Genomic DNA, 11,965 nt, shown 5'->3' on the forward strand with positions numbered 1-11,965 from the left:
GCTCCTCTTTGGCAACTAATCAACTGTCTGTTTATTTAAAATTCAAGGTGCATTTACTAATTAGTGCCAAAGGAACTGTAATCTTAATAGGTCATATATGTCATACTATTTTATATGCACCTAGGAATACATAAAAATGAGATTAATGGGGGGGGGGGTGATATGTCAGATTTCATAACAGGTAAAATTGTTTAAACCTGTGACTTAAATTAGAATATGTCATATGAAAGCCCTATGTGAGCCCAGAAATCTAAGCGATTGCGGTGTCAAATAGTCCCAAGGGAATATTTTAGTATTCTATTTTCTTTGGCATATGTAGTAGATCAATTTCAGTATATTTAAACAGGTATTTTGTATCTGATATTTTATTCTCTGAATGTCTTTTGGATGACATAACTTTTGAATATAGTAAACTAGAAAAAGCAGACTCAAAATTATAAACTGCTCTTTGTTCTAATTGTTGTAAAGTTATCATTTGGGAAGGAGGAAGGAGAAAACAGCGTTATGCAATTTTTGTACTATAGAACTATATTAATCTGCATATGTTACTGGCATAAGATCCTGTCTCTCTATCTTTGCAAATATTTGCATTCATTTACTGGAAGCAGTGGGAGAGTCCAGCTTTTACTTTAGCATTGGTGGGGCAAGATAATGTACTCCAAGTCAGTTGAAGGTAGTCATGGGGAATGACAATATTATCTCTCCAAAGATTCTATTTCATATGCTTAATGCATTTGTGAGTCTGGGAGATGGGAAATTCATGAATTTGAGAACAGATGTTCCTGATGCAGAGTGACATGTGCCAAAGTTATGACTTCAGCTTTCTTCTTCCTGCTCTTTTTTTTAAGTGAATGGCTCCCATTCCAAGGAAAGGAAGACATAGCATTGTCCTGTGGGTTGCAGGGAGTTCCTGAGAAGTGAGCATATCAGAACTGTAGTTTTTCAAAACTTTATATCTAAAGACAGATTTTATGTGCCTTCACTTTGTGAAGGTGACCTGTCTGTCAGATTGTCCTGGCACCACCTCAAAGATAGGGCTTCTCAAAGAAAAGACCTCTGCATGTGTTTTAACATGGGTAACACTGCATTCCTCTGGGGTTTATTGTTAAAGCACTTATCATGGTGGCTGAAATGTTTCAGAATTGTACTCTGACTCTAGATCTGTCGACCATTAGCGTGAGCATTAAAAAACTCTACACACCAGAGACAACTTTATGTTGCCATTTTGCAGAATCTTAGAAGGGATGAGCCATGTTAGGTCATCCAGAAAATATTTCTTCCAAAGCAGGAATTCTTCTCCCACTAAGCTTTCCAACTCTAACTGTACTCTACATCCACTCCTGCTTCAAATGTTCCGAGAGAGTTTCTGCTTATATTCTAATCTATGTCACATTCTCACCTCAGTGCAATACAGCAGTCTGCAGTGAAGATAAATCCCACAGATGGTTAAAAGAAAGTGTTCTTTGATGGGAGACGATAAATTAATTTTTTCCTAATTCACTATTGGGTATATTGGCCCAGTGTAAAGTTTTAAAATTTTCAAATGTAGTTTTTAAAGGAAAAAAAAATTAAAAGCATATTTTTATGTTTATTTTTAAGAGGTATATTTAATAAAAACCTTGCATGAATTTGGAGATAATGGGTTTTTGTCTGGTCATACTATTAATTCTTTACAGAAAGCAACTAAACTCCCCAGAATTACTTTTTGTACTACATAAATAATGACGTTCTCAAAGATGAAAAACCTAGATAATCTACTCTATTATCCAATGCAAAAGGCATCAAAGGGAAAATGAAGAGAAATGGACAGCAAAAGGCAAATATTTTAGAAAGAAAAAGATGGAAATGTATCTAGGAAAGCTTTTGAAACTTTTTGTCTTGTTTTAAAAAATGAAAACCACTTGGAAACAAGCTGCCGAGAGTTATTTCACTACCCCATACTTTGGCACAGAAATAAGTGCAGAGACTGCTTATTACAGTAAAGTAGAATACTGCTGCTGTGGGATGTTCAGCATTCCTGGACTGAAAATCTACACCATTTCTTTCTTTTCACTTAAACTCTGCAATGTAGGTTTGTTGAGTAAATGCTTCTACTCACCATGTACATCTATAATAAATAAATTAGTTTAAAAATCCAAACACTCTTATTACCCTTTAGCAAATATTAAACTAAATTATGTCCCCAGCTATGTCAGTGTAACTGGCTTCAGCTCAGCACAAATGGTCAAAATTGTGTTTGTGCAAATAAAAAGAGATTTTGACTCAGTCACTTCAAAGAAAAGGGACAGATAAAATTAACAGTGTCTTTAGAACTAACTAAAATTGCTTTTGCATGCTGCTAGTGTACTTTATCTACCACAATAGCTGCAATCTATCAGTGTTTCAATGGCTGTCTTTTGATTTTTGAATTTACAACATTGATCTGAATCTGTACTTCTGAAAACTTGGTGTTACAAACCTATAGATGGAATTTCACCCATTTTTATATCTATTCCTGGAAATGAATGTCTTAAATTGTTTTATTCCTTATATTAGTGTTAAGTACTTAAAATCAGTTCCAGTGACACCATTAGAATACTTTGCCCTGATTTAACTTTACGCTATATCACCATAGCTATTTTTTCCCTACTAAGATTCAGTTTGAATTGAATTACTGTTCCTATCTCAATACCATTTTCATTAAGCTTTGTTCCTTTAACCAGGGCAAGGCTATATTTTGCAGTTATTGGCCAAAAGTTTGTTAAGAATGTGTAACTATTCTATGGACAAATATGTTGACAGACTACACTAGACTACAAAGAACAGACTAGCAGGTATTCTCTGAAATGCTGGGCTGATAATTTGGCTTCATAATGCTGGTGTTGGCTCAATAAGACAGCCATAAAACTGGAATTTTCCTCATTTCTTCTATGACTTCAAAGTTAATTATTGAGAGCATTCCCATTTCATCTGTTACTTCACAAGTGAATATTTGGTATTGGGAAAACAAATTTTCATGGAGTTATACTCTCTGATGGTCCTTTTTGCCCAGAAACTTTAAAGATGTTATTCTTGGTCATATCTATGATTTCCTGATATGGTTTATGATATAGATTGGCTGAATATTGGTTTTTAAATACTTTTAAAATGTTAATCTTTACCTGCAGAATTCTATATGCCTGAGGATCTAGTTGAATTAAGGGTCCTATGATTATTAAATATATAGAAAAAATATACAGTAAATAATTGTAAAATGCTTCAATTTTCCCCACTTTTCTATTATATTAGAGATGGAAAAACCTCCTACAAGAATCATTAATCAGTCTATTTTTAATTTATATCTCATGTAGAATACAGTGGCAGATGTGATGATATTGTTTATAAGTCTGCTGCTGTAGCTGCTTGCTAAACAGAGCATAAAATTAGAACTTATATTTCTTGTTTTAAAATTGCTTTATAGAAAGAATTTTATTACTATTTATTGCACTGAGATAACTATTTTCAAAGCTAGAAATCATCATGGTCTTTATTTAATGTATTACACTCAGCCAGTTCCTTACAGAAGACCTACACAGAGACCTTGGGTCCCTTTGACTGCTGTCAGACTACATTTCCTACAGACATTAACCAGGTAGTTAAAATTATTTTAGTATGACTATGTCTTTCATTCTGAGATATTCTCATCAAATATTGCTAAAAGCCTGATTCAAATGGTTTAGGTTTGCTCACAGTAAAAAGAACTACACTGCTCCTCTGATCAACACTTTGAACAGATCACTAAGAGACCTGCCAGAAATACTTGACCGTGTGAATTGTGTGTGGACATTTAACTCATTCAACCTATTCACATCACACGAACTAGTAAAGACCATTATTGTCACGCAGTAAAGACTATTATTGTCACGTGTACTTTAGAATTTTATGGGTATGGTCTTTACCTGCATATGGTATTTCCATCTACAAAGATACAATCCTTAGATCTCCCTTCCCTCTTTTTCTGTCTGTCTCCCCCAGGCAGTTTCATGAAGCTTTGATTAGTCCCTCTTTGGAAATCTTCCTTTTTCCTATAAGGAAATTAAATAAGAATAAAGTAAAAGAGAGTAAGAAGACATAAACATAAGGACAATGAGTAAAACTTACATTATATGTTCAAAGAGCCTCATATGTTAAATTATCAGTTTCCCTGAAGAGGACTCTCTAATTGACTGTCCTTTACATTAAAATAAAAATATTTGACCTCCTTATGAAATTAAAGTTATCTTTCATTAGTAAAAATATTAATCTTTTATTATATTAATTAAATTTTATTATTTTATTTAGCTTTCAAAAATAATTTTCTTCTATGGCAGTAAGTGACACAGATTCCTCCTTATTGTGATGAAAAGCACTGCATAAGTCTCTACATATATTTTCTTTCCATTTTACCCCCCTATTTTGCTTAAGTGGGTTTAACAAACAACGCCCTGTGTAATCATCTCTTCTGCATTCATTTTATTTCTTAGTCATGCCCTGAATGCTTTCTTTAAAAAAAAATAGTCACGGTTTCAAAATGCCCTTTCAAAAAAGTCTGATCTGCATTGATACTGCATGGACATAATGTCTTTGTTCTGGCCAGGGCAGGCTTAATTTTTTCAGTAGCCAGGAGGGAGACATGGCTGGAACTCTGATGTTCTATACCACCTCACATCATCACTGCAAGAGGGGAAAAGGGACTCTCTTCCATGGAGAAGGGGTTCCTTCTGGTCTTGAAAACGCAGTGGTGAGAGCCATCTGTTATTTGTTTACTGTCATTTTTGCCTGTGAACCATTCTATCTTTCTGTATACTTTTGTTATTAATATTGTTGCCGTAAATGTTCCTTTTTATATCTCATTGCTCTTTCCAGTAAATTATTCTTATCTCAGCCCATGATCTTAACCTTTCGTGCCTCCAGTTCTCAGCTCTATCCTGCCAGTGGGAAAGGGGAGGGGAAGGAGAAGCGAGATAGAGTTGTGTGTGTTTTGGGAGAGTTTTGGTGGGGGTGCTGAGCTGGGGAATACCACTCCTAAACTATGACACTTAACTATACTGGTTTTTAAGGGGCTTTTGAAAACTCTGTGTGGACCTGTGTTACAGATTACATTTATTCTTTTTTTCCTTAACATCCATTTAATGGAGGTTTCACAAAATATGGAGCAAGCCCTCAATGAGGCAATTACAGAGATACATTCGCCCAGCAATTTAGCTGTACTTATTTTGTGTCACAATGTTTTCTCCCTTCCCTCTTTCTTCCATCCCTCCTTTTCTCAAAATGGTCCAGAATAAGGATGTTTTCTTGCATCTTGAAAAGAGACAAAAATTATTCTGGTAGTGTATCTCCTAGAGTCTTGATCTTCCAGATCTCCAACACGAATATATGTATGCTGACTTTTTTGGTTGTGCCAAAGTGATTTGAGCTGATTTAAACATTGAGACCTTAGGGTCTCTTGACATGGATAATTCTGATGGAAAAAAAATCTCTTCCTTTTGGCATACCTACAAGAATAATAACCTCTGTCAGCAAGGCATGGTTGAACAGCTGTCAATGTGTTGAGGAGAGTAATATTTTCTTTCAACTCAACAGCAGCCAAGACAGCTTGTCAGAGTATAGTTTAAAACAATAGACAACTTCTGAATAAAGAAATCACAGACAACTGAAAGTAGAAGTAATTAACTTCATTCTGGAGGAATCATCCTTTGTTAGCACTAAAGATTCTTTAAATTCAGATAATGGAATATTGCCTTAAGATTTTCAAACACGATGATTAAATTGACTACTAGTAAGATTACCATGCTCTTTCCAGTACCAGACAAAGAAAGAGGAAGCATGGCAATGGTGGATTCACTCAGTCAAACACCGTGGCCCTGATAGTGACCACTACTGAACATTTGGCAAGAGAGCATAACAGATAAGCTTGCAGCATCAACTTCTTTGCTTTTAGCAACCCATGATTCAGAGAAAAACTGTTACATTTATCTCTGTGTTTAGCCTTCAGCGGAACTCTGTTCTACTAATATGAATAATTCCTTCCTGAGTCTATTTGTGCTTTTGGCATTCATCAACATCCCAAGGCAAAGAGTTCCACAGCTTAAATATATATCTACTTTTATATTTGTCTGCACCAAATAGTTTCCTTTGATGAATTCTTAATCACTGTAAGAAATTGTGAATAATCACTGTATATTCACTTCTTATTAACTGTGATTTTTGTGCCATTACCATTTGATTCTATGATTCATCCTTTTTTCAAAGTAAAGAATGTTAATTAATTTCTCCAATACATAAATTAATCCACAGCAGTGATAAGGCTTTTATCACTTTTCCCATGCCTTTTCCTATTTATACCAAATACTTCAGTGGGAAGAAGCAGAACTGTACAAAGTTCAGTTCACATCCAGATAGTCCAGGGATTTATATGGTGTCGTGTTTTCCACTTTATACCCTATTTTATTGTTAATAATTCCTGATCTAATCTCTAGGTTTTCCACAGAACATTGTTCAGTTTGTCATTAAACAATCAAAAATTAGTCAAAGAAAACTCTTCTGAACTGGAATAGTTCTCTTTAGAGTGCATCACAGTGACATATTTAGGATTGCTTTGTGTCTTCATTTTTGTTTCCCCATGTGCGCTATTTACATTTCAACTACAACTTTATTTCCCACTCTAGCAATATTGTGAGCTCAGTTACAATTAAATCTTTGTACCAACTCTTCATGGTCGGTCTTTATCTTTAGACATCTGGATATTTTTGTGCCATTGTTATTCACAGCTTCACTAACGATACTATACCCAAATTACTTATAAATATATTGAACACCCTAAATATCATAGAAAAGTATGGTGGGATTTATTCCCTGTAATTGAACAATGACAAATGCTATCCTAGATTTACGTTATCTTTTCAAATCTATTCATGGCCATCACCCGAGAGGTTTTAATTCCCAGTTTATAGTATGATTAACATTAAATTAAATTGAAGGGTGTAATTCATTGATTAAGGAAGAGAAATTCACCGACCTACATGAAAGAAGTGTGAGATTATCAGTCAATGAAAAGTAAATCCTACAGTCTAAAAATACTTTTCATTTTATCTTAAACTAAACATTTATATACGGTTCCACAGTATTGGGAGCATTTTTGTTTGCAATATCATTGTGTCCTTCAAAAAAATTCAGGAAATTTGAGCAAAAGAAAAGTTCTTTTTATATGACCCATCTTGAATCTTCCTTATTATAATGTATTTTTTATCAGATTTACTAATCTTTCAGCTTCTTTTATTCTTTATTATGCTTTATACAAATTTCCCTGATATAGAAGGCTGCTCTATTGTTTTCCAGTTCTGAAAAAAAAAAAAAAAATTACATTTACTACATTTTGTCCTAATGAAATTAATTTGATTAAGTGATAGATTATGACATTAGTAATTTGACTTTTTTTAGTTCTTCTGGGCTGTAGAGGAATATTCGACAATTTCTTATGATTCATCTTACCTTTCCAATCTAAAATATCTTCTAATGATATGTTAGTCTGCAAAAATTTCTTTAATTTTCCTCATTAAAGGAAAATTTCCAGGATGAACCACCTATAGCTCCTATGCAGTGAACACCAAGGAAAATAATGCTTTTATTTCTCCTATTCTTATTTTTCTCAATTCTCTTGAACATTCCTATTCCAACTTTCTCCTCTGTTGACCTAACAGAATTTTTGGCAGCCTTCCTTTTTAATTAATACTTTTCATGTATTTAGAAAGCTGTTTTTCAAAACATTTCTTGGTCTGCTTTTTAATCATTTTATATTGACATTTGTATGAGCCAGCAGAGAGCCCAGAAGGGCAATTGCATCCTTGCTTGTATCAGAACTGGTGTGGCCAGCAGAACCAGAGCAGTGATTGTCCCCCGGTACTCAGCACTGTGAGGTCACACCTTGAGTGCTGTGTCCGGTTCTGGCCTTTCACTACCAGAAGGACATTGAGGTGCTGGAGTGAGTCCAGAGAAGGGCAACAGAGCTGTTGGAGGGGCTGGAGCACAAATCTTGTAAAGAGCAGCTGAGAGAGGTTGCAGTTGAGGTTGCTTAGCCTGGAGAAAAGGAGGCTCATGGGAGACATTATTACTCTCTAGCACTACCTGAAAGGAGGCTGTAACAAGGTGAAGTTGGTCTTTGAGAGGGAATTTTTTATGACCATAAACAATAAGACAGAACAAACAGGAATTTGTCAGAACTATGAAAACTTACTCTGATTGAGATCTGCCTGAGATTTCCGTTTTTTGTTTCTCATGTCTCTAACAAGTAGGAAAACCAAACAAAAATAGAGATTTCTCTCCAAGACCAGAGTGAGATACAGGACTGCATTTTCAGATCCACAAGCCATCCTATATTAAAGGAATCCCCATGACTGGGCCACATGAGGGCTAAGAACTGGCTCAGGGTACAGTGAAGGGTAAACAGATAAAGAACATCACACATCATTAAGGAGTGTTGGTTAAGTTAATGGCAGCCTTTGCAGATGAAGAAGTAAATAGAAGATACACCATGCCAGCATAACCTGACAGGAGAAATCAAGCAGTAAAAAGAAGGGACTAAAACAATGAGGAGGAAACACTCCAACAAATGTAACTGTATTTATTATCATGAGTCACGTTCAGATGATCTCTTCAGTGAGGTCACATCAGGAGCTTAACAATTTTAAAAATATATGTGGTACCTCAGAAATCCAGGAATCGTGCTAACATCCATCCTAATGTGAAAATTTTCAAAGCAAAAATGTTTAGGTATACCAAGTTTCTAATAGCTGTAAAATAATTTTAAGGTCTTTATATTCCAGTGCAATCAGTGAGTCCAGTTTGTTTGGGTTTTTTTCTTAAAAAAGAAACATTCAGCTGCTGTGTGTGGACATGCTTCTGGAAAGGAGGCAAAGACACAAAGATCAGTGAATGCGTGGTTTTATTGTAGTTATTCTGTAGTTCTATGTGTTGTATAGTGCAAGTGTCATGTGTGTTTCCTTGTAAGGAAAGAAGGTAGATATTTACTTCTCTTTTCCATGATAAACACTGATTTAAAAGTGTTGTTTGGGCTGTTGAAAAAAGCAACAGACAGGAATTCAGCATGTTGTTTACAAACCAGGATGTAAGTTTTGCATAAGCAGAATATACTTGTCAAATAACCTTTTGGCTAATTATCGATTTACACTATGAGCAAAAACATAACATATCTAAGCCCTGAATAAGCAGACAAATGAAAACTGGAGCATTGTTCTTTAATTCGATGTAACTTCTTAATTAAATGCATTTTTCCTGTAATAATGTGGTATATTCCATCCTCCTTGCAATATCAATTCTGAATGCTATGCTAAAATGGAAAGGGGCAAAATAACGCAGCTTATTGGTAATGAACTAGCCCTACAAAGTATTTAAAATTTTATTTATAAATAAGTGTTCAAAACAAAATAGAGTCAAAAGATTCCCATTTGGGCTCTTTAAATTAACATTTTAACACTTCTCCTCTTCCCCCAAGAAACACAGAATCCAGTCTGATATATAAAACAGTATATTAAGTATGGGGACCTATATTTTCTTGGCCAGCTGTGGTGAGAAATCAATCCTACCTCTATTGTCGCTGTAATATCTACTCTCAGAACAACTGTCAGGAAACATGACTTTCCCACAGAAACTCAGTTTTAGCAAAGCAAAAGGTGTCTCTAGTCTGTGAAATGAAGGCAAAATTAAACTCGTTGCAATTAACAAATGCTACATGCAAGTTCTACGTGTTTGTCTGTTTGAATAGGCCAATTAAATCTCAAGATTAAATTAAAGTATACCTACGGAGTCATGAAATTCTCATTTCATATTACTACTGTATGAAAGTGAATGCAGCTCTAACAGATTATACGTGGTTGTTTCGTAGATTTCTCCAGAATGTCTTAAAACATTTCTAGGGAAAAAAAACAAAGTCGAATTCTGGGTTGTTCTATTTGTGTACTTCGTAATAGTAAACAAGTAAACCAAACAAGATAGCAAGCAGATAATAATAATTATAGATAGATAATAGGTAATAGATATCAGATAATAATAGAAAGCAGAAATATTTAATACGAAACAGATGTCAGTTAAGATCAGACCTCTACTCTGCTGACGTAGGTCCTTCATTCTATATATCCAAAACCATCTGGTGCAAAAAAAAATCTGGGTTTATTTTTGCAAACTCTCTCAGAAAATCAGAATATTTACCTAATAATCATTCTATAGCAATATTCTATTCTGTAGCAATCCCTACAGAGAATACACAGTGACAACAGGAGGCAACATCATCATACTTCTTCAGTTGTTCAGAACATATTAGATATTTTTTATTATAAAGTGTTCTGCAAATGATTCAGACACCATGAGTCCTTTCCCCTTTTCTATTACCTTTTGTATCTTTCATTTGCAGAGCATTTTACATAACATATTTTTGTCACTTCTGATAGCTGAGCTGACAAGAACAAATCTAATGCTTGGTATTTTGCATCCAGTACCTCAGTGAATCTCTTCTATTGGGTGGTAGATTCTGCACCTGAGTGACAAGAAGCTTTACATTATTTCTCCTCTGCTATTATGCTGCATACTAATTCACTCTTATGTTCATTCCTAGATAGTTTCTTGGCAAAATCTCTCATCATAAATTTCTTGTCAGAAAAAACAGACTGGCCCAAGGCTTTTGGTAAATGACAGCAAAATTGTACTCTGTATCATAATGGCTTGAAAATGTATTTGTAAACAATTGGATTTTCTTGTGTTACTAGATACAACACCACCAGTTTTCTATCTGAAACACAATTCTGGATCAATCTTTTACAGGAGCAAAAATCAACACTCGACTAGAGCAAATGTAAAAGCACAGTTAATGGAACTTTCATCTTATCATCTTAAAGAGTCTGTACTCCTGTAACTTTATACACCCAGCTTTAAATCAAGTTTATTAAACAGTAATGGTACTGTATCAATAGTACACTATGGTCTGAATTTTTTAGTTGTTATATTTTTTTTGAAGATAAATTTAATGTACTGAAAGAGTTTGCAAGTATAATTAGGTGACTATTATCTATGAAATTTTATTTTAATATTTTTTTATATTTTAATAATTGTTTCTGTCTATATAATCCACTCAAAATATTATTTTGAAGCCAAACCATTATTTATCTGCTGAATACATAGATTATTTACAACCATATTTAATATGCAAGTCAATAAAACCAGTTTTCTCCAGACACCCTTCTGGTACTCCATTTATTCCAGAACCTTGATACTCCGTTTTAGAGAACACTGGTCTGTGATTTCTTCACTAATCTCCCTTGCTCTTTTTCCTTCTCTCCATGTGGTTTTATACAGTATGGCAGCTTGAGCAATGGATAATGCAATGCTTTTGCAATTTCCAAAACCGCTCTCAAAAGAGGCAATTACTAACTATTCTTTTTTCAAAGTCCTAGAAATTGCAAGTAATTGTACACTTGCATGAGGAAAACTGACACTGAACCGTGCCATAAATCAAATCTCTCCTGATGGGAGAGGGAATTTTAAAAGTCCTTGCAAGGAGTTCACGGGAACAAACAGAGACTTCCTGGAGTTTCAATGCTGCCAGATAGTTGTTTATTAAGTCTTATCAGAGGAACAGAGCCACTAGCGTGACCCAGGCATAACAGAGCAGCAAAAGAAGGAGAGAAGTGTGTGTTTATCAAGATTTACACAGCCTTTTAAAGATAATTTAACCAATGGTTACTAGAAACGTACATTATTTTCACTTTCCTACCAATTATTCAGTAACACGGCCAGGAACTGCGGAATTTTTTGTCCAATCATCCCAAATCACTTTTACTGCAGAATATGGAGTAGTAGAAGAAGAAGAAGAAGGTTTGGAGAACAACAACAATCCTCCATTTTGATGTTTTTTGCTCTTATCTATTTACTACAAAGAGAAGCCCAAAACCTCTAAATT

The sequence above is a fragment of the Corvus kubaryi genome, unplaced genomic scaffold (assembly GCF_017639235.1).
Source record: "Corvus kubaryi isolate FWS band 111438036 unplaced genomic scaffold, C.kubaryi_AGA036_p1.0 137, whole genome shotgun sequence".
In the NCBI taxonomy this organism is placed as follows: Eukaryota; Metazoa; Chordata; class Aves; order Passeriformes; family Corvidae; genus Corvus; species Corvus kubaryi.